The sequence below is a fragment of the Monomorium pharaonis genome, chromosome 11 (assembly GCF_013373865.1).
Source record: "Monomorium pharaonis isolate MP-MQ-018 chromosome 11, ASM1337386v2, whole genome shotgun sequence".
NCBI lineage: Eukaryota > Metazoa > Arthropoda > Insecta > Hymenoptera > Formicidae > Monomorium > Monomorium pharaonis.
This window is the reverse complement of record NC_050477.1, coordinates 13829351-13854890: the sequence shown is the minus strand read 5'-3', so window position 1 is coordinate 13854890 and position 25540 is coordinate 13829351. Positions and strand designations below refer to the sequence as shown.

Here is a 25540-nt window from a genome sequence, read left to right as displayed (position 1 = left end):
TCATATAGTTCCGCACGCGTCCAATAATTTTCTAAAGAGTTCCAGTGATATAATTAATTAAAACATTTTTTAAACAATTATTTTGTCCGAAAAACTTGACTTTTGAGGGCTAAAGGTGAGATGCTGTTCAAATATCGACAGATCTAATTATTTTAACGTAATTCTCATATAGTTCGGGACGCGTACAATATGTTTGTATAAAATTCAGGTGATATAATTAATTAGAACATTTTTTAAACAATTATTTTGTCCGAAAAACTTGAATTTCTAAGGCTACACGTCAAGTGCTATTTGAATATCGACAGATCTATTTATTTTAACGTAATTCTCATATAGTTCGGGACGCGTACAATATGTTTCTATAAAGTTCCGGTGATATAATTAATTAGAACATTTTTTAAACAATTATTATGCTTGAAAAACTTGAATTTTTGAGGCTACACGACAAGTGCTAATCGAATATCGACAGATCTATTTATTTTAACGTAATTCTCATATAGTTCGGGACGCTTACAATATGTTTCTATAAAGTTCAGGTGATATAATTAATTAAAACATTTTTTAAACAATTATTTTGCCCAAAAAACTTGAATTTTTGAGGCTACACGACAAGTGCTAATCGAATATCGACAGATCTATGTATTTTAACGTAATTCTCATATAATTCGGGACGCGTACAATATGTTTCTATAAAGTTTAGGTGATATAATTAATTAAAACATTTTTTTAACAATTATTTTGCTTGAAAAACTTGAATTTCTAAGGCTACACGACAAGTGCTAATCGAATATCGACAGATCTAATTATTTTAACGTAATTCTCATATAGTTCGGGACGCGTACAATATGTTTGTATAAAATTCAGGTGATATAATTAATTAGAACATTTTTTAAACAATTATTTTGCCCGAAAAACTTGAATTTCTAAGGCTACACGTCAAGTGCTATTTGAATATCGACAGATCTATTTATTTTAACGTAATTCTCATATAGTTCGGGACGCGTACAATATGTTTCTATAAAGTTTAGGTGATATAATTAATTAAAACATTTTTTTAACAATTATTTTGCTTGAAAAACTTGAATTTCTAAGGCTACACGACAAGTGCTAATCGAATATCGACAGATCTAATTATTTTAACGTAATTCTCATATAGTTCGAGACGCGTACAATATGTTTCTATAAAGTTCCGGTGATATAATTAATTAGAACATTTTTTAAACAATTATTTTGCTTGAAAAACTTGAATTTCTAAGACTACACGACAAGTGCTAATCGAATATCGACAGATCTAATTATTTTAACGTAATTCTCATATAGTTCGGGACGCGTACAATATGTTTCTATAAAGTTCCGGTGATATAATTAATTAGAACATTTTTTAAACAATTATTTTGCCCGAAAAACTTGAATTTCTAAGGCTACACGTCAAGTGCTATTTGAATATCGACAGATCCATTTATTTTAACGTAATTCTCATATAGTTCGGGACGCGTACAATATGTTTCTATAAAGTTCCGGTGATATAATTAATTAGAACATTTTTTAAACAATTATTATGCTTGAAAAACTTGAATTTTTGAGGCTACACGACAAGTGCTAATCGAATATCGACAGATCTATTTATTTTAACGTAATTCTCATATAGTTCGGGACGCTTACAATATGTTTCTATAAAGTTCAGGTGATATAATTAATTAAAACATTTTTTAAACAATTATTTTGCCCAAAAAACTTGAATTTTTGAGGCTACACGACAAGTGCTAATCGAATATCGACAGATCTATGTATTTTAACGTAATTCTCATATAATTCGGGACGCGTACAATATGTTTCTATAAAGTTTAGGTGATATAATTAATTAAAACATTTTTTTAACAATTATTTTGCTTGAAAAACTTGAATTTCTAAGGCTACACGACAAGTGCTAATCGAATATCGACAGATCTAATTATTTTAACGTAATTCTCATATAGTTCGGGACGCGTACAATATGTTTGTATAAAATTCAGGTGATATAATTAATTAGAACATTTTTTAAACAATTATTTTGCCCGAAAAACTTGAATTTCTAAGGCTACACGTCAAGTGCTATTTGAATATCGACAGATCTATTTATTTTAACGTAATTCTCATATAGTTCGGGACGCGTACAATATGTTTCTATAAAGTTTAGGTGATATAATTAATTAAAACATTTTTTTAACAATTATTTTGCTTGAAAAACTTGAATTTCTAAGGCTACACGACAAGTGCTAATCGAATATCGACAGATCTAATTATTTTAACGTAATTCTCATATAGTTCGGGACGCGTACAATATGTTTGTATAAAATTCAGGTGATATAATTAATTAGAACATTTTTTAAACAATTATTTTGCCCGAAAAACTTGAATTTCTAAGGCTACACGTCAAGTGCTATTTGAATATCGACAGATCTATTTATTTTAACGTAATTCTCATATAGTTCGGGACGCGTACAATATGTTTCTATAAAGTTCCGGTGATATAATTAATTAGAACATTTTTTAAACAATTATTTTGCTTGAAAAACTTGAATTTTTAAGGCTACACGACAAGTGCTAATCGAATATCGACAGATCTTATTATTTTAACGTAATTCTCATATAGTTCAGGACGCGTACAATATGTTTCTGTAAAGTTCAGGTGATATAATTAATTAAAACATTTTTTAAACAATTATTTTGCCCAAAAAACTTGAATTTTTGAGGCTACACGACAAGTGCTAATCGAATATCGACAGATCTATGTATTTTAACGTAATTCTCATATAATTCGGGACGCGTACAATATGTTTCTATAAAGTTTAGGTGATATAATTAATTAAAACATTTTTTTAACAATTATTTTGCTTGAAAAACTTGAATTTCTAAGGCTACACGACAAGTGCTAATCGAATATCGACAGATCTAATTATTTTAACGTAATTCTCATATAGTTCGGGACGCGTACAATATGTTTGTATAAAATTCAGGTGATATAATTAATTAGAACATTTTTTAAACAATTATTTTGCCCGAAAAACTTGAATTTCTAAGGCTACACGTCAAGTGCTATTTGAATATCGACAGATCTATTTATTTTAACGTAATTCTCATATAGTTCGGGACGCGTACAATATGTTTCTATAAAGTTTAGGTGATATAATTAATTAAAACATTTTTTTAACAATTATTTTGCTTGAAAAACTTGAATTTCTAAGGCTACACGACAAGTGCTAATCGAATATCGACAGATCTAATTATTTTAACGTAATTCTCATATAGTTCGGGACGCGTACAATATGTTTGTATAAAATTCAGGTGATATAATTAATTAGAACATTTTTTAAACAATTATTTTGCCCGAAAAACTTGAATTTCTAAGGCTACACGTCAAGTGCTATTTGAATATCGACAGATCTATTTATTTTAACGTAATTCTCATATAGTTCGGGACGCGTACAATATGTTTCTATAAAGTTCCGGTGATATAATTAATTAGAACATTTTTTAAACAATTATTTTGCTTGAAAAACTTGAATTTCTAAGACTACACGACAAGTGCTAATCGAATATCGACAGATCTTATTATTTTAACGTAATTCTCATATAGTTCAGGACGCGTACAATATGTTTCTGTAAAGTTCCGGTGATATAATTAATTAGAACATTTTTTAAACAATTATTTTGCTTGAAAAACTTGAATTTCTAAGACTACACGACAAGTGCTAATCGAATATCGACAGATCTAATTATTTTAACGTAATTCTCATATAGTTCGGGACGCGTACAATATGTTTCTATTAAGTTCCGGTGATATAATTAATTAGAACATTTTTTAAACAATTATTATGCTTGAAAAACTTGAATTTCTAAGGCTACACGACAAGTGCTAATCGAATATCGACAGATCTTATTATTTTAACGTAATTCTCATATAGTTCAGGACGCGTACAATATGTTTCTGTAAAGTTCCGGTGATATAATTAATTAGAACATTTTTTAAACAATTATTTTGCTTGAAAAACTTGAATTTCTAAGACTACACGACAAGTGCTAATCGAATATCGACAGATCTAATTATTTCAACGTAATTCTCATATAGTTCGGGACGCGTACAATATGTTTCTATTAAGTTCCGGTGATATAATTAATTAGAACATTTTTTAAACAATTATTATGCTTGAAAAACTTGAATTTCTAAGGCTACACGACAAGTGCTAATCGAATATCGACAGATCTAATTATTTTAACGTAATTCTCATATAGTTCGGGACGCGTACAATATGTTTCTATAAAGTTCCGGTGATATAATTAATTAGAACATTTTTTAAACAATTATTATGCTTGAAAAACTTGAATTTCTAAGGCTACACGACAAGTGCTAATCGAATATCGACAGATCTAATTATTTTAACGTAATTCTCATATAGTTCGGGACGCGTACAATATGTTTCTGTAAAGTTCCGGTGATATAATTAATTAGAACATTTTTTAAACAATTATTTTGCCCGAAAAACTTGAATTTCTAAGGCTACACGACAAGTGCTAATCGAATATCGACAGATCTAATTATTTTAACGTAATTCTCATATAGTTCGGGACGCGTACAATATGTTTGTATAAAATTCAGGTGATATAATTAATTAGAACATTTTTTAAACAATTATTTTGCCCGAAAAACTTGAATTTCTAAGGCTACACGTCAAGTGCTATTTGAATATCGACAGATCTATTTATTTTAACATAATTCTCATATAGTTCGGGACGCGTACAATATGTTTCTATAAAGTTCCGGTGATATAATTAATTAGAACATTTTTTAAACAATTATTTTGCTTGAAAAACTTGAATTTTTAAGGCTACACGACAAGTGCTAATCGAATATTGACAGCTCTAATTATTTTAACGTAATTCTCATATAGTTCGGGACGCGTACAATATGTTTGTATAAAATTCAGGTGATATAATTAATTAGAACATTTTTTAAACAATTATTATGCTTGAAAAACTTGAATTTCTAAGGCTACACGACAAGTGCTAATCGAATATCGACAGATCTAATTATTTTAACGTAATTCTCATATAGTTCGGGACGTGTACAATATGTTTCTGTAAAGTTCCGGTGATATAATTAATTAGAACATTTTTTAAACAATTATTTTGCCCAAAAAACTTGAATTTCTAAGGCTACACGACAAGTGCTAATCGAATATCGACAGATCTTATTATTTTAACGTAATTCTCATATAGTTCGGGACGCGTACAATATGTTTCTGTAAAGTTCCGGTGATATAATTAATTAGAACATTTTTTAAACAATTATTTTGCTTGAAAAACTTGAATTTCTAAGACTACACGACAAGTGCTAATCGAATATCGACAGATCTAATTATTTTAACGTAATTCTCATATAGTTCGGGATGCGTACAATATGTTTCTATAAAGTTCCGGTCATATAATTAATTAGAACATTTTTTAAACAATTATTTTGCCTGAAAAACTTGAATTTTTGAGGCTACACGACAAGTGCTAATCGAATATCGACAGATCTATTTATTTTAACGTAATTCTCATATTGTTCGGGACGCTTACAATATGTTTCTATAAAGTTCAGGTGATATAATTAATTAAAACATTTTTTAAACAATTATTTTGCTTGAAAAACTTGAATTTCTAAGGCTACACGACAAGTGCTAATCGAATATCGACAGATCTAATTATTTTAACGTAATTTTCATATAGTTCGGGACGCGTACAATATGTTTCTGTAAAGTTCCGGTGATATAATTAATTAGAACATTTTTTAAACGATTATTTTGCTTGAAAAACTTGAATTTTTATGGCTACACGACAAGTGCTAATCGAATATCGACAGATCTAATTATTTTAACGTAATTCTCATATAGTTCGGGACGCGTACAATATGTTTCTATAAAGTTCAGGTGATATAATTAATTAGAACATTTTTTAAACAATTATTTTGCCCGAAAAACTTGAATTTCTAAGGCTACACGTCAAGTGCTTTTTGAATATCGACAGATCTATTTATTTTAACGTAATTCTCATATAGTTCGGGACGCGTACAATATGTTTCTATAAAGTTCAGATAATATAATTAATTAAAACATTTTTTAAACAATTATTTTGACCGAAAAACTTGAATTTCTAAGGCTACACGACAAGTGCTAATCGAATATCGACAGATCTATTTATTTTAACGTAATTCTCATATATTTTGGGACGCGTACAATATGTTTTTATAAAGTTCACGTGAAATAATTAATTAGAACATTTTTTAAACAATTATTTTGCCCGAAAATCTTGACTTTTGAGGGCTAAAGGTGAGATGCTGTTCAAATATCGACAGTTCTATTTATTTTAACGCAATTCTCATATAGTTCCGGACGCGTACAATAAGTTTCTAAAGAGTTCCGGTAATATAATTAATTAAAACATTTTTTAAACAATTATTTCACCCGAAAAACTTGAATTTTGAGAGCTAGACGTGAAATGCTAATCGAATATCAACAGTTCTATTTATTTAAACGCATTTTTTATATAGTTTTGGACGCGTACAATAGTTTTTTAAAAAGATACGGTGTTTTAATTAATTAAAACATTGTTTAAACAGTTATTTTTCCCGGAAAACTTGATTTTTGAGGACTAGACGTGAAATGCTAATCGAATATCGACAGTTTTATTTATTTTAACGCAGTTCTCATATAGTTTCAGACGCGTACAATAATTTTTTAAAGAGTTTTGGTAATATAATTAATTAAAACATCTTTTAAACAATTATTTTGCCCGAAAAACTTGAATTTTGAGGGCTAGACGTGAAATGCAAATCGAATATCAACAGTTCTATTTATTTTAACGCAGTTTTCATATAGTTCTGGACGCGTACAATAGTTTTTGGAAAGTTACGGTGTTATAATTAATAAAAACATTTTTTAAACAATTATTTTGCCCGGAAAACTTGAATTTTTAAAGCTAGACTTGTAATGCTAATCAAATATCGACTGATCTATTTATTTTAACGTAATTCTCACATAGTTCCGGACGCGTACAATAATTTGCTATAGAATTCAGGTGATATAATTAATTAAAACATTTTTTAAACAATTATATTTTCCGGAAAACTTGAATTTTGAGGGTTGACGGGAAATGCTAATCGAATATCGAGAATTCTATTTATTTTAACACAGTTTTCCTATAGTTCCGGACGCGTACAATAATTTTCTAAAGAGTTCGCCAGAAAGTGAAAGTTTTGAAAATTGATTGAAAATTAACAGGTAACATTACATATAATATATTATAATTTTTAATTTATTTAAAGGGGATTAAGTATGGAGATAAAGTATGTAAGAGTGATATTAAGAAACATGAAAATATAATATAATCACTAATTTGTGTTTAGTGAGTGAGAGAGGGGCGGAGGGAGGAGAGTGGGAGAGCGTGAGAGATAAAGAAGAGGATTAAATAAGAAAGTAAAGTGTAAGAGTAATATTGAACAATATGAAAATAATATAATTAATATCATTAATATTATAATTAATAATTTAGAGAGTGGGAGAAAGAGCGTGAGATAGAGAAGGGCATTAAATATGATAAAGTGTGTGAGAGTAATATTACAGAAGAAAAAAAAGTGCAATGTTCAATATAAAAATGCTAAGTGGCGCGCGCGAAGCGCGCGCAATGTTGTGGTCTAGTATTTATAATGATACATAAAATATTTTATATCTCCAGTATACACTTTATAATTCTCCGATCGTCGATTTGCCGTGAGAAAACTAACGATGAAGGTGTTGTTTTATAGTATGGCTAATATGTTTTGTTTTTTTTTTAGAGCGCGAACACAGCGTCCGGGTTGCTCGACCAATCGTATACGGTCGAACCAAAGGCCATAAACCGCAGGGACGAAAATAAAATCATTTAAATCGCGATTCTCGTGCACTCGCGTTGTTATTAGCCCTTAATCCAGCTGTTACCGTCGCGCACACTGAATCCCATTCCCGTTAATCAAAACGTTACATTGCCTATACATTGGGTGCTGCACAGGCCGAACCGTTAAATTCACGTATAACGCTTGCAGACGTTCGCTTGCAGTTTCGCACACGACTGATAGACGTGTGCCGGCATGAACGGGCACGACAGCGCACATCGTTATTACATTCCGCCTGTTCGGACAGGCTTTTTTCTCTCCCCCCTCTTTTCTCACGCGTTAGTTGCAGATATCATTTTACGCTCACGTCGGTTTGATCATCGGCTTGTAAATTATAAAGTCGACGAACGCGTACCTATTATGCAAATTCCACGGTGCAATGGGTAATATACGCGGTACGACGTAAAACATATGGAAGTTTATGCGACAGATATTTTTAAAGTCTCTTTTTATCCCGTAAGATACGTGGGATAATCTCAGACTGATTCTCCATTAAGAGTTATTCTATCTCGTTTCAATTATTAGTCAGAACAGTGTAAAATTTTCTCTGTCAAAATTATACAGACTAAATGACTAAAAAAATGTAAATTTTATATTATACTATTAGTATTTTATTTCATATAATGTTATATTATTCTGCGCTAAAATGTGTTATTTAATAAATGTCGTTGGCTAAATTTTAACTTATTATTTATTAATAAATGGCATTTTTTATTTGGAAAAGATTTAAGAATAAGGATGAAAATAAGCATAAATTTAGAAATAGCATGGTAGTATGTAGTAGAGCTTATTGCAACATGAATCTTTTGTTCTTAGTAGTCCGAACATCATAAGATATCAATCTGATGAGGACAATTTATGTATATTCATATGACTACTTTATCTTTATAGCAACCTTTATTTTTCTCGATGCCTAGAGAATCCCGTCGACATTATAACGACGTCGTTAAAACGTACTGACAGGTTCGAGAATGAATGATGTAGGTCCAACCAAATGCTAGGGGGTCTAGGAAAATCATTCTGTTTATTCTAGCCATTTTTCTGATAGGTTTTAATCTTAATTTAGCTTTATAATATTATATATACATTAAAAATTGAAACGTTTTATTTTTTGCTAATGCAGATGATTATTTTTAATTATATTTGTATTTACAGCATCATACCATATAATGAAATAAATGATTAATATACGAAAATTATATATGATTATTATTTATATATGTTATCTATATCTGATATATTAACGCACATGTTTATTATGTGCGTGAGAACATCACGATGCTGGAATTTGTTGATACCTGTTATTAAATCATTGGCGACGTATCTCAAAAGCGCAATTTAAATCTCATCTCTTTGAGCAACAACTCATACATATTCATTCCGGCGTTTTAATTTTAGAGTAGATCGTAAGATCTGTGAATGCTTGACTACGGTCGACATTAAAGAGCCGAGAGCAAAGTCCAGTGATGAGGATTATAGGATAAAATACAGGATGGTTGGAAAGGAAAACTGCGTTCGAACGAGACACGTAACATAGTTTTATCGCTATTCGATAAATTAAATGCAGCGTATTGCTAATCATCCTATTAAAAGAAAATCAAATTGAGTTTCCTTTTACAAGAGCTGTACCGTAGAATTTTCAACTAATTGCGATTGTATTTTAGCGATAACTAAAAGATTATTCAAAATTGATGTTTTCATACGTAGTAATTCATGATGACGTAACTACATTTTTAAATTCTTTAAAATTCCAATTTGGATTGTTGAATTAAAAATAAAATAATTTAATATTTTTCTAAATAATAACTCCAGTTTCCAATATTCTCATGTAATTAATGACTTAGTATTCTACTAATAATATTCCACTAATAATAAGTTTTAATTGGACATTACTGATAGTGCATTGTGATTTACATGTAGCAGGTATATATCTTATTGTTTGTTAAATCCATTGGTTTAAATTGCTTCAATCTGTTATACACAATCTGTTATACGGTCATGAATATTTACTGTACAGCTTTGTCTTTACCGGCACCTTAAACCCATTCGAATAATGACGTCGTTACGACATACTGACGAGAATCACTGCGGGTAACGTGCGTCCAGCAGCGCGTTTCGAAATCTAAGACAAACCCTCTCGCACTGTTCCTCGGGGTAGTCTATGGGGCGCTTTGTTTCGTCAACCACAGGCAATTTGTTCGTTTGTTAGTTGTGGAAAGTATCTCGTTGGTCTGAGATGCCGGCGTAGACTCCTGTTGGTGGCAACAGGGTGTGCTACAACGAAGTATTCGTGAGAGAGGTACAAAGTATTGAAGGAAGGAGAGAGAGAGAAAGAGAGAGAGAGGAAGACAAGAAGATGAAAGGGGAAAGACGGCGAAAGAGAGAGAGGGAGAGAGAGAGAGGGAGAGAGCGGAAAGAAAGATAGAGGGTGGTGGCGCTTAGTTCCCGAAGTACAAATTAGATTATGCGTAGTGTCGCCGCGGGGGTGCCCCGGCCGCTTGTTCGTAGAAAAGTTACAGCCCCGTCTCGTTCCTGACGCCTGTACTTGTCTAGCCTGCCCTTCCGCATAGGCACCAGCCGCAAAGACCCTTCTGAGTTAGTTATCGAGTCCCTTTCGGAGATCGACACCACCCGCTGACTTGCTGATCTTTGTATTGGGTGGGAGGAGATGCTTTGGTATTTATTTAAAGGTGTGATACGTTGAAACCGCAGAAATGATTTTTTGAGGGATACAGTTCGATTTTTGGGGGACTTCGAGTGTCTAACGCAAAGAACAAAGAGTAATAAATTAAAAGATGCTGCACTTTGAAAGGAGCCTCTAAAATTCGTTGTCTTATATTAAATCAAGAATAGGACATTCAAAAGAGACGAAACAAACTTAAGGCGTAAAAATTAATTTTATTAATGGCAAAAAGGTATGCCGAGAAAAGTTGCAAACGAATTTTAATTATCTCTAAATGTAAACTAGAAACGAAACTTTGCAACGCCATTGATCTGTAAAAAATAAAGCTACAACTAAACGATAGCTTTGTTAGTACTAAACTATATAATGAATCAATGTTACCAAGTTACGTAGTTATTGAATTGGCTTTCTTAATTATAGTAAAAATTAAGGAATAAACAATTTTTTAGTCGACAAACTGTTGTGAGTTAAAACTTTAATAAAGAATTGCCAGTTTGTCGACTAAAAAATTGTTTATTCCTGGTTTTAATTACTGGCGGCAATAAATTAATTTCAACTTCTGATTAATAAAAATTAAGTTTTTTTTTAGGCAAAAGTTTTAAAATTCTTTTTTTTTATATAATAATAATATTTATTATATAAATATTATTTATATAATAAATATAATATTATTTATATAATAATCATATTTTTATCTTCTTCAATCAAGAATATTATTTTATATAATTTCTGTCGCCATCCGAGTTCAAGTTTCAATCTCCATCAGTGGTTTGAGCTTTATTATTATGATAATATTACGACAACACCTGACGTTGTAGATCCTGATGGTTTTGCAGAGTTGATATGTATCCCCATTAAATTGGCTGGTTAATATCATGGAAGCATGTCAGGGCATGGGGCCAGCTTATTTCCTTCACAACCAGGCTATTAACCCAGAGACATTTAGTCGCACGTGACCTTAAATGAATAGCACCCAGCGAAGATGCTTACCGCTCTCTTATTAAATGGAATGTATTTTACTCGAATGGCGATTTCGTAAAAGAATATTAAAACTGCGTTACATAATAATACGAAAGTTATTATATACAAAATGCAAAGACAGGAAATCAATAAAAGCGCGAAGGAATTTTGAAGCGAATAAATCCTTTTCAGTAAGCAGCGTTATCCCCCGCAATTCTGTTTACGTTTTCCATGCTAACGTCGACCGACCGAAGGGGCGGCTACCCTTCGGCTGAAGTTCAAATAAATGCTAACCGCATTATATATCCGTCACGTACAATTTTCGCGTCGCGTAAGTGAAATTGCGTGGGTCCCGACAATATTACTTCGATGCCATTAGTTTGGACCGGCACAATAAGAAATTGCTAATCAATTTGATGGGAATACTGCCGTATATCATTTGTCATTTATATCAAATTACGGGGCTCGTACATCGCGCGGGGAAGCCGATAAAAAATGAGGCATGTGTATACCGTGCCTCCCGTGAGATCCAGAAATCAAATTTTGCACACTCACGCGTTGTACGCGATATCACTTTACAACAGATCTGTTACGTTTTTTTAAAAGCTGATCCAATCAGTACATAATCCGCCGGGTCGCGTAGGGAGGAGAGGCCGGGTCTCTTCTTATCTCTGATCCCAGCTTCTTCCCAGATCATAGGCTAAAGCCATTAACACTTAGCGAGGCGATCCTGCTTTGCATGAAATCGAGACGAGCGCGTGAGCGCACTGCGTCGGGGAACAAAGAGAGAGAGAGAGAGAGAGAGAGAGATGCGCCCGGTGTCGCCGCCGGCGCGAACAGAGAGACGTGGCAAAGATCGATAATCCTCGCGTCGATTTTATAATTCATGAATTCATAATTCAAGCCGCTTCTCCCGCGTCGCTCGCTCTAAAATGGCACCTACGTATAGGTGCTTCTTGATCGCCGTCGTAACGCTCCGAGGACCTTAAAGCTTTTATTACTTACAAACGGCAGTAATTCACGACGACTGTGTCAGTGCTTAACGGCATCCCTCCGCCGATCGCTGCAGCGGCAGCTGCGTCGGTGCTAAGCGCCCGCGCCCTCCGCACGCACTTCATCATTTTATTAGATTATTAATTAACAATTTCATTCGCGTCGGCCCGACGATATCGCCGGCAAGCCGTTTGTAACTTTAACCGTTAAAAGTAATAGGGTCGACGGTAAGTTCGCAACGATTATAAGCGATGATAATTGCTTCGCTTGTGAAATTCGATCGGCTTTAACAGAGTATACGGTGAGCAATAATATTGAAACTTGATAGCGAGTAATGGAACGCGCTGTAACGATGCAGCATAATGAGGATTGTTCTTAAACAACCATCTTAGGGCGAATAGTTAAAATAACGACATTGAAATACGCATTAGTCGAAGACGTCGTTAAAGTGATGTTCGGTTGTACGAAGCGCCGCAATCCGAGAGCATCTTAAAATTTTTATTGGGTACAAACAAGAGTCATAATTCGCTTTAGAACCGTCGATGTTTGCCATCTATCTATTTGCCCACGGGAAATAGCTCCCCGGGCGCTAAATCCACCGCATTTAGATATTCCCACGATTCATTCGCGTCTTCCCATAAAGTTCGATGGCCCGTGAAGCCTAGCAGCCCTCCTTAACTGGTTATACTCTTTGTCTTTATCTTCGGCGAGGCGAGCATAATGCGGAAAGTCTCCGTCGTCGTCTGGTCTCGAAAGAAACGGTATCATAATTATCTTGTTTTCCTCGGATTTCGTTTGGTTAATTCGCATATGTCCTACAGACTTACAAGAATATTGCGGTGCCGAGAGAAACAGTGTAGAGGAAGATCGCTAATACTGACATACAACTTTAATTTTTATTTACTTGTAAAAAAGATGTATAATAAAGCTTCTTTTCTGTGATGCTGATTGATTCTCTCGCTTCGCTCATTTTGTGTTGCTAGAGTTGCTAATTTTTCATAAGATAAGCGTCTGACAAAATAAATCCCAATGCCAATATAGTAACGCTACATTTTTTCTTATTAATTTTCTTTTAATTTATATAAATACCTTTTGCAAGGAACTACATTAAATCAATATATAAAAATAATGAGAAGAATAGAAATAAAACAGTTTTGACGTTACGCATCTATAAAATGATCTAATATTGTGAGTACATTACACACTCTAAAAAATTTTGTGTCAATTTAACATAAAGCAAATGTGTTAAAAAGGAATATAAATAATATATAATGAGTTAACACAAAAATTTAACATTTAGACAGTGTTAGGTACAAAAGTAGGCAGTTAAACATATATGCATGTAGGCAAGTATATTTGTACGCAGATAGGCAAGTAGGCATGTATGCATGCAAGCAGGCAGGCATGTGTGTATGTATGTATGTATGCATGTATGTACGCGTGTATATGTATGTATAATTAAACTTTCCATTTTTTAATTCAAAATTGCAGAATACGTAGGATTGATTAATGTAAGCGAAAGATAGTGAAAAGTAAATTGCAATTATTATTATTTTTAAAAAGTAAAAAGTGAAATAACGCGCGCGCAGCGCGCGCCTGTAGTGTTCTAGTCACAAAAAAGTTGCATTTATAAATTTTATTCTTGCTTATAAAGAATTTGTTTTTAGTAGATTTTGTATAGAAAAAACCATATAAATATACAAACTCTAAATTTTTTACTTTCTTAATCATCTAACTAGATTATGTGTGCTTTCCAGCAAGACACAGTGTAACACAGTGTCCACTAGTGTGAGTGAGACTCACTGATATGTTCTTTCTCACACTAATGGACACTGTGTCACACTATGCCTTGCTGGAAAGCACATTACGTTTTCGAAACTGATGTAGCGCAATGCTTAAGTTCCAAGAAATAAAAGGTCGCTTTAAAAAATCTATGTCGATATTGACGACTTTCCTCTACACATTGTTTGTTGTTTCATAAGCTTACATGACACTCCGTGCCGCATGCAATATTCATATTCCTCGGCATTTGTTATGTCGATGCGATTTAAGAGCGGTAACTTTTAACAAAGTATGAGGTCGCGCGAAGAGACCCAGCTGTCCTCTTCCCTGCATTTCGCATGCATCGCATGAGGAGAAGTTTTCATCGATCTGCAAAAAGACATTTCGCGATACGTCTTGGTGACAGTGATGCGTTCGCTCAAGAGTGAGGAACCCGTATCGCGGCCTGTCGCATGACAAAGTCCGGTGCACCGGCAGCTGGAGGTGACAACTTATTTCCTTCGCGCCTTACCCGCCGTTCCAGCTTTCGCCCTTTGTTCGATGAATAATATATGGCGATGGCTGTCTGCATTGTTTTGCGTATACTCAGACGCGCGCGTGCGCACGCCTACACGTATGCACCCTGGGCACCGGATGCTGCGCGTGCCCCCTCCGGCGTCTACGCGATTTCCCGCTACGTGTCCGCGTACATAACGACGTATCCGGCCTGCGCGAAAGGAACTTTGGCAAGTCTCGACGCTGACGATATCAAAAGCACCGACAGCCAACAGGCAGACGCGCTTCGCAGAAAATTCCACGCGAAATTTTCGTCGTAACCTTGCTTTACGTGACGGACATACGTCGGAATACTGACATGATACCTAGCGTTCTTTTGGCCGCCGTAAGGATGACTGTTGCGCATTGTGTTCTACGAAATATGATAATGAAGCTTATCAACGCTATATTCTCAGAATAAATTAAAGTATATACGCTCCTGACAAAAGCTCTTGAATTTTATACACTAGTTCTATATTAAATCTAACAGAAAGTAAATTTTTTATTAAATTTGGAGTTTTATATAAAAACGTCGAGAGTAAAGGAAGGAAATAAATATTAATAAAAAAAAAAACGTCCCTATTGGCCCATTTTTCTAAACGACGATTTTTCTAAACCATTTTCTAAGAGTTATATTTTCTGACTTATTTCGTGCACGGCGACACGCCTTCGTATATCTTCGTTAGTTTACACCGATGCTACGTGACGCGACTTCTCGAATTATCCGAAACACAGAGTTGAATTCGGTACCTACGGCAACGTTGAATTTTACAAACGACAGCCTCGGATAAACCGAGATAAACTTCGCGCTGTTTCCCTTCTCGCCCTTCGCCGCTAGATTGCTTCCATCCCTCCTCCATTGGCATCTAAAGAATTCATAAGATCCAGAGAGGTATCCCTTTCGCGGTAAACAATCGTAAAACACGACCCACGTTTCTCTTTATTTTTAGTTTGAGAAATACCTCGATCTGGTTTGCGATGAAATAGTCGAAATGTTCTTGCGACGAAATTAAAAATATTTTCTCGCTTTTCTTTTTATATAGAAAACTCACGCGCTTTTTGCGGCTTCTACGTTGGACGAAAAGTTTAAATAAAATCACCATTTTGCGTTTTAAGTCGCTAGTGCAATCTATTGTAGAATTAATATGACTTTATTTGTTCTTGCAAACAATAAATGAAAATGATTGAAATAAATAAATGCTGCATAATAATAACTTTTACAAGTTATACACACACACACGCACATACATGTAAATAACTTTTTATAAATTGAATCAAAAATGTGTAAAGCTTGTAAAATTCTGCTATCAGTCCAATATATCCGAAGAGCGTAGACATATTTTTTTTAACCACTTTATTTTTTTAACATTTGTTTTGACTCTGCTCCGTTTTTAATTATTTTGTATTTCCGGACGATATGTCAAACTAATATGTGCAGAGATTTTATCACATTTCAAAAATATTTTATTAAATTACAGGCGTATGTGCCGTTGATGAAAAATTCGTGTGTGGTCGTGTAAATTAAGACTATCCATTTACATTTAAAATAATTGCGCGCAGTGTCGAGATTTTTTAATTAAAAAATATTTCTAAAACTATTTTTTCGTATTAAAAAGTGCAATTGTATTTTCTTCTATAATAATATTATATCATGAGGCAATATTAGCAATTAATGATGGCAAAATAAATATTGGTTACAGAATTAACGGGATATCCAATTGTTATATTGACAATAAACTGTTGAAAGGAAGGGTGTAATACTATCGAGAGCGGATAATCAAATAGCTGCTCATTATTGCGGCAGAAACGCAATTGATCAATTACATAGTCGAGCATACGCAACAAAGTATCCGCAGACAGATGCAGCATGGTCGTTGCTGCGGTCACTGTATAAATGTTTCTCTCTGTAATACAGTTGCGCTTGGATAATTGTCCCTATTAATAAAACTTCGCGACAACGAAGCAACAATAATTTAACTTGATGCTGAATACCATTTCATTTACGTACGACGTATGTAATAAAGTCGAATGATATAGGTATTGCACTTGTCGTACCGCCTCTGAAATATTTCTCGATTATCGTCTGGCCTTCTTTTTCTCCTTGACCGAAGTTTCAAGGGAGAGCCGTCTAAAAATTCCAAGCGGTCTTTACGTAATGAACCGGATGTGCACGAATACGTTGGAGAAACAACGAAGAGACGAGGACCTTCAAGTATACGCATAATAAAGTGAACGTTCATTATCAACGCGGGGGTCCAAATTGATCAATCACATGATCGAGCAAAGTGCTCGCAATTGAATGCTCACAGTCGATTGCGTAAAAGTGCATCGGTGAAACACGATTGCGCATTTGTACGACGGTCACTTCGGCCATCCGGTCGCCGGGTCGCTGAAGAGCGCGCGGACGGTCCCACGCGGGCCGTCATGTGCGATAGGCGATTAAAAGGATCGCCGGCTCTTGTCTGCCCGAGCGTAGTTCAGTTGGCCAATTCGATCGCGACGTCGCGCCGTCATTTCGAGTACAAGCCCGTCCCGGCACAGCACTCGTGGAGCAGTAGCTTGGAGAGGGATTAGCCCGTCGGTTCGATTTCATCTCGGATCTCCTCCGTTGGCTGAGCCCTAGATGTCATCGCCAGGAAGATCGGGGACATCGAAGATCAGGCGGAAACGACGAAGGGATGTCGCGGCGCTCTCTTGTTTGTGCCACATCCACTCGCGGTTTACGTCTGTGAGAGTGCATTCGCGTCATATACACTTCACTGGCATCTCCGAGACGAATTGAAAGTTTGGCTTTATTACGAGTCTCCTTGTGCGCAGCTAGGATACTCGTTATAGATTCATAACGTTCTGTAATAATTGTTATGCCATAGATGTACATTATAAATTTTTCTTATTTGAAAAAAAATTTTTATCTTTCCGCCATTAGTACGAGTTAATTTAGTTTTACAAAAAATTTCTACATACGTAGTAAATTAGTCCTTTATGCAGATCTTTCATGTATACTGTGAAAAATGATTTACGTTACAAGTTTTATACGGTATTTAATCCTTCTATTAATTCTGAAATGCGATTTGCAAATGTGGTTTGATAATAACGCAATATGAAACTCTCTCGTTGCGCGTGTTTCAGCCGTTCTCTGTTCTTCCCCACTTTATTCAGGCTTCGTCGAATAAGACGTGCGGGAGATCAACGCGCTTGCGGGTTCAACATCCACCCCGAGAATAAATCGTCTGCGGGCGGCTGCGCGCTGTCTTCCCAATTATAAAAGCTATTATGAATTTGTCGGGCAATTTGGCGGCTTTGAAAACGTGCCGCGCGTACGCGATATATACCCCGGTCGGTGGAATATCGCGGGGCTTACGTGGCCCGCGGTGACTTTCTTCTGGGCAATTTTGCGAAGCGGACAAAAAATAAGGAGACGCGGGGCGGGCGGGAGTAACGCCTCGCGCGAACACGGGGCATTAACGATCCGTTGAGGGCGACAGCGATGGGCGACTCCGACGCATCCTGCCCCGGCGCGGCGGCGGTGAGAATATTTGTCTTCGGACTCGCCCATTTGACATCCGATACCTCTTGACACCGACACGCCGCGTAAAGTATTGCTGGCGCCTCCGCTCGGGCACCGTCTGCTTCGAATTGTCGTTCATTTTTCTCAACGAGCCGACACAGAGTCTCTGGGGAAGGGCCCAGCGTCGCGCACCTGCTTAAACGCGGACATACCAATGTTTTCTCGTAAATACTTTCGCCAATGACGCTACTTTTCATCTTGCATTTTCGCTAATTCTGATGTACTAATATGTAGCGAATAAGTAATAGCGTGCCAAAATAGGTATTCGTTGAAAAAATGCAGGCTGGACTGTAACTAAGCTGTAAAAAGCAATGCGTGTGAAACATGCTTTAAAGCATGTTATGTCTCCACTTTTAACACACAAAATTGGCATGTTAAATAGACACATCTTTGAAATAATGTGTCATTAAAGCATATACTTCTATCATAGAAAACAAATCTTCTTTTAACACGCTTCTCAATTTAAACATACCCAATTTTGTGTGTTAAAAGTGGAGACATGCTTTAAAGCATGTTTTACGCAGCATGTTTTTCTTTGTACGGTGTAACAACACTTGTTTGTAATATGATAAAGAGGAAAGATTGTATTTGTATAAATTTATGACATTTGTAATTTGTGACTCTCTTCTCTGATATTGCGAAATAAACTTTACGATAGTGTCTGCATAATTGTTATATTATATAGGATAGAGCAAGATTTATTCCCACAAATTTTATGCGATCTGGATTTTAATACTCAGATAAAGCGTAATGGCGGCAGATTAAGGGATCGTGCGGCTCAGAGTTTGCGATTAATGTCTTTAAAGCCTCACACGATGCGAGGCTAAGCCCCCTTAATTCTCTACCCTTTCATGTTACGAGGCGTAATTGATACTTCCCCCGTTTTTTTATAGGCTCGCGTTGTAAGCACTTGGTCGTTTATCCGTTTAATTGCTCGCGAAGCAGCCTCGGTCTGTTCTAATTCTAATCGTTCTGACCCCGGCGCGGCGCGCCGGCGGCGGAACGATCGATAAAATGTGGTGTACGAAATTGACCTCGGAGCGGAGTGGTTGCGTAGTAAAGCTGATCCCACCTCATAATTCAGAGTCCTAGGCGAATTTCAGGTACCGTGGCACAAATTGTGCTCACGTCGTACATTATGCGTCGAACCCCGTGATTTCGTAGTTCCATGTACGCAGTCCTCCCCTCCTCGCGCGCCCACACGCACAGAATTCCAGGAGCACGCGATTGTTGAACCCCACGCTCGGCATCCGGTCGGCAAAGTTCCGCCGTGGCCGACGTCAGGGATGGATTTACTTCGACGTGACTGCCTGCTAGCCCGCGGCTACAACAAGCCCCTCTCGGTTTATCACGCGCGGCGACAACCGCCAGAATATACCGTTCACGGTTGCCCGCCGAGCCCGCCGCCGAAATTTCTCTCTTAATCGCGACGCGTGATCACAAACAATTACCACGGCGTTGAGAGAGAGAGAGAGAGAGACATGTGGCGAGGCGCGTTTGATACGATTCTTGCTTGCGAGACACAGTGAAAATACTAAATTGTCGCGCCGCCGGTGGAAATGCGAAATTCTCAACTACTCGCGAGCACGATTGCTATGATTTAACCCTGGGATACCAAATTTTTTTTTTTTTAGTCAGGGTCTGTAAAATTCTGTGAGATATTTTGAAATGCAATTCTAATATATAATAACTGTTATTAATTCGAACATTATAGAATAGAAAGTTGAATTTTATTACTTATATTGTATAAGATAATTGTTTAAAAAGAAAGTTCCTATGATTTAATGAAATGTGTTTCATAAGGTTTTTCAAACCTACGACTGGCATCCTAGGGTTAATTCGATAATAAAATTATGTTTGGAGTGATAAAGACGGTTTCTACAGACCGTCTCTATCCTGCAAATTTTTGTTGCAAGACATCAATATGATACTTCGTACCGATGTTCATTTCTTTTTTTCGAACAAACGTGTAATGTATGCGCGTCCCTGCGCGCAAAGGTGCCTGTACCCCGCCTTCGTAAGTGGTAGGTGAACACCTAATCGAGTCCCAAATTAGGGCGGGCGATAACCGCGGCGGCAGCGCGGAACACGACACGGCACAAAGGAACTCCACCGTGCGTGCCACCCCTCTCTTGCGTAGGATTCGACCGTAATTTCGAGTGTGATGCAGCAGTATTTTCGGGGGCGAGACGACGTATTTGCCGTCGTAACACTTACGCGGTAACACTTTGATGGATGAGAAATAATAATCGGTGATCACAAGGGCATCTAGAGAAAGCACATTAGTGGACACTCCTTACATTTCTTCTTTGCTCAGACAGGGATACTCGATCGTGACTTATTCATCCCCTAAATCGTTTCCTAATCATTAGTTCATATATTTTAATATAGATTGAGTTTCTTGAAACATCGCCATGTTACTTTGGAGAATAAAAGAGAAAGCATATGTTTATGGCGTAACAAAAAATAATACAGTGAACAGCGAAAGCGCATAAATTGTATGAAATGTGTGATTAAAAAACATATGCTAATATTTTGAAAATACTTATACTTACCTTTATAAGTGCAGTGGTGATGGTTTTATTATAATTTATATTATTGTATTATGATTTGTATTTATCTACATAATTCTTTCTTTCTTTACGAGAGAATAATAGTATAAATTTAGAATCTATATTTTTGTATTAACTTTTAAAAAAGATATTCGCAAAACACATTTGTTCAGAGAGGAATCAACAAGAAGAATAAGATAAAATTATAATGATTGCAATCTATAATAAAATAGTATTATAGACGAAGAAATATATCGGCAAAATGATACTTTTATGTATTTTTGCTTTAAAATATGACTGGCTACATAAAATACGAACTAAAAAAAAAAGAGTATATGCACAAAGAGAAAGAATAAGGAGGGGGAAGAGGTATGAGGTTCTTTCTCGGCTTTACATTACGTTTTCTCGAAAGAAAATGGTTGTACGGATAAGGAAGGGTGAAGATGAGAGAAAGTGAGAAGGAGAGGGAAAGAGAGAGAGAGAGAGAGAGAGAGAGAGAGAGTGGAGCGTAAAGCAGCGTGTCGAGGGCAAATTAAAGAGGAACTTGCGAAAAAAAGAGACCGGAGGAGGGGGGTAAAATGGAAGGGAACGCACGGAGTGCCGCTCTCACCCTCGAGTCATTAAAAACGCGGTCGTCGTTCTGGCCATTAGAATGACAAATGACGTCGTTGACGGTGCCAAATTAGTACGATGAAAGGACGACAGACACTGTGAAAGCCCAGCATGACGTGACCTGTGCACGGGTACGTTAGGTAGTTTGTAAAAGCTCTAAAATAAAAATTTTTATCGTGTATATACACGCGTGTATGTATACTCGTTACTAAGACAACAATAGTCTTTAAAAATTAATTCAGTTTCAGAATAAATTACTATTGTGAATATTGAAGTTAAAATATAAGAATGTACTAATTTAAATAAAACATCCTAAGAAAGAACAAACAAAATTCACACGAACTATTGGTAATTATAGCATGAGATAAAATTAAAACCAAGCTACAAAAATTTATATAAGTATATATTTATTATAATATTTTTATAAAAAATTTTAAATAATAATTGTAAAAGTACTTACCTTTCACACAAGTCATTGCATAACTATATTATAATATTAAATAAAAAATCTATTATTTGTTTATAGAATTAAAAACATGTTAATGTATAATCGACATTTAGGTGAAGTACGTCGGTATTAATCTGAATTTTTGAAACGCTAGTTAGAAATATAAATCACACAGAATAACTAATAAACAGATTTAGGATCCCAGTTGGTTTTTAGTATCCAATAACTTGTACCTCTGCTCGATGTATATTCATTTATTAAAATTAAAGAGAATTTATGGAATCTCTAGAGATTTTCAATTAAGCATACTAGTCATTGGATTATTCTACAATTACCTAGATAATTGGCTTTCGACAAATATCGGCTGCAAAATCTGAAAATTCTTAATTGTTGAAATGGGTTAACACAATTATTCTTATAATTGAGGCTAACATATGATATACAGCATTTTTTCAGATGTCACATTGGATTATGGAAACTACGTTCTACTTTAACTTATAAATCTCGTAGGGATAAAGATGATTTTTCCAAGGTTGCAAAAAAAAGTCTCGTGAAAGGTCATGTTTGCTTCGCTAAAAGTTTTATTCCGTTCGTCGGACTGTCAGAGCCCGACGCGTATCTGTGTGTATGACTTTGTGTACGCATGCGTGTATGTATTCTTGTTGTTCGTGTACTGTATGCGTTTACGTTACACAACTCGTAGTCGCCTACGTTGCAATTAGTACAATATAATATGTATAATTTTGTTTTTTTTTTTTATCTATCTCGATAGCATACAAAAGGATACAGGCACACAAATATCAAATATGCATCCGGTACTCGCGTTATGCTATTAATCAATATAATTACACTCACAATGGTACCGCCCTGTCTCGTTTACGCTATATAATACAGATATATACAAATGGTCGCTCTCCCGCGCGTCGACGGGCGTATTTATAATAACGTTTACACATATGTACGTATAAATTACAGTTCGCTATATACATCGAGAGATTATGCGGCGCGCTTATAATACCTTCGGGGTGGCGGAAAGTTTCCCATTATCGCTTGTGCTAAATCTATTGATAAACCATCATCGTTGTCGTTGTCGTCGTCGTCGTCGTATCTGCTCACCGCGCTTTCTTCGACTTTCTACAATAACGGTACGGTACAGCTAGACGCGAGATATTTCGCGATCGATCTTTTTTATGTACAAGATGTCCGCTCTCGACGAGTCTCTCGTATAAAAGTCATACGCGGTCGAAATGCATCGTCGTGCAGGCGTCGTGATACGACATACGGGAATTAGGTATGTATCTTTGTGAGAATCGCGTGAGGGCAACAAATAGCGCGCCGGTGATCTTATTAAAAGCACTTTCAGCACGAACAGAAAGGGGAGAAATTATTACGTCAATTCATTTCACGAAATTTTCCGTCCGTTAATTAAGGAGAATCACGTAAATACATTTTGGTGCGGTATCTCCCGACGCGCGATTCGTAAACGGTATTAATTGCGAGCGCGTACGCGCGAGCGTAACGCAGCACCGAAGGCCGATCGATCAAACGACCTTTCAGGTTGGTCTACTTCCTTTTTTTTCATCCTCTACCCCGTAGAGTCGCGTGTAGGCGCACGCACTTACGTGTCGTCGTATAAAAGATGGGCCAGTTTCCCTCCCCTCCTCCGCTTCCGTTCGCCGCCGCGTCCCCCTCGTCGGACCCCGCGTCGTCGGAGCTTCTTCCCGCATTTCTCATGTCAGATAGAAAAAGGGCTGCATGCGTGATTTATGCTGGAGACTTTTCCCCCGGTCGCGCCGTGTTCCCGTGCACATTGTACGTACCGATGCAGAACCGATCGTCGTGTCGTATCTCGATTATATCGGCGGGGCCGTGCCCGCTATCGTTGTATCGCCCCTCGACTTACGACTGGCGTACGATTACGTATACCGGGGGGCAAGGAACCCGTACGCCGGTGCCAAGACGATGCTACCTACTACCTCCGTTACGATACTCCACGAGAGCGGCGATAAGAATTCGTTGCGTAACGTGCGCGCGCGCGCGCGCGCGCGCGAGAACGTATCTCCCCTTTACGCCCCGAGAATATTAACGTTTCTCGTTACCGACGGGAATAACTCGGAGTTATGACCATGTCCAATTTGACTCCTAGGAGGTACATAATGGCATCCGGTTCTGCTCGAACTAGTTCTAACGGATCGGCCGGTCGGCAGACCAGACGCCATTATTTACGTCCTCGAGGGCTCTTTGTACGTTGGTGGGTACACGAGAGCCCCGGATAATCCGCACGCATTGTCTTTAGCAGTCGGCATTCTCACTTGTTCTTGGTTGCTTTATATTAGAGAGCAGTAGACTATAGAGCGGAAACTTCTTTTTCGCTTAGAACGATTTGTTCAACTCTTCCTGCACACATGTGATTCGACAATTTCATTTTATAATTCTTTCATAAACAATCATATACAAATTCTCTGGAGATGTTGAGGTATATGTAAGAATTTCGCTGAAGGATTCTTTTTTAACTTGTAAATGTGCAATGAAAAATAAAACGAACGATCCATCGTGTGCAGAGAGGGTGGCGAAAAAGGTCTCGTACAGAGAGTTGAGGAAAAGCGATAAGTTTCGATGAGCGTGTGCAATATTAAAACGAATGTAAAAACGCCGTATAAAAGTACAAAATTGTTGAACGGAAAGTTACGAGAGAATGGCGAGAAATTTACGGACGATTCTGGCGAACGATCACGCGCGTCGTGATAGAGGGATATTAACTGTGGCATCCTGTCGGCAGCTTATGCGGTTTCATACAAGTATAAAAGTGACATGAGATACCCTGCGCGAAGTGCGCGCCAAGTGAGCAGATACGAAAGTGTCTTCCTTCGTCACCTCTGTCGTTTTCCTTCGTCGGGAAAAGAATCTCTCTCCCTTAACTCGCGCAACTTCCCCCCCCTCCCTTTTTTTTTAATACAAACTTTCTTTCTCTCGCTTTCACCGATTACACCGATCTCTAGCTCGCCGGTGACGCACGTTCGCGTTCGCTTGAGACAAATTGACGATTATTGCCAGGAGCGGACTGTCAGTGGCTTGTGGAAGTACGAGAGAGGGTTCAAGGTACGCGAATTTTCCGTGCCGTGGTAACGACGGCACGGCCTCGGCAAATCGATCACGGCGAGCCGCTGAGCGAGAAAATTATCGAGTGCCGTCGACGTGGAGAGGGAAACTCTCGGCGAGCACGTCGATCGCGCCGATCTCGGCCTTAAAACCGGGGGAGATCGAAGATCGGAGGCTGCCGTGGACCTTAAAGGCGTGGACGCGGTCGTTTTAGAAGCCGGTCGGTCCGCCGCCGCCCCTATTACGATAACGATAACCGCTTGTACGTGATATCTCCCGCCCCTAAAAGACGACGATTATTATTGCGACAAAATTATTTGCTTGGTGCCCCCCCAACTTAAGGCGCTTGAAGAAAGTGTGT

The 25540-nt window shown here is 36.8% G+C and overlaps 1 long non-coding RNA gene across 1 annotated transcript in view; it reads left to right on the top strand.

Moving 5' to 3' along the window:
* Window positions 1–25540, top strand: part of LOC105839178 — a 214345-nt gene that overhangs the window by 106315 nt on the left and 82490 nt on the right. The gene's annotated exons all lie outside the window — the stretch shown is intronic.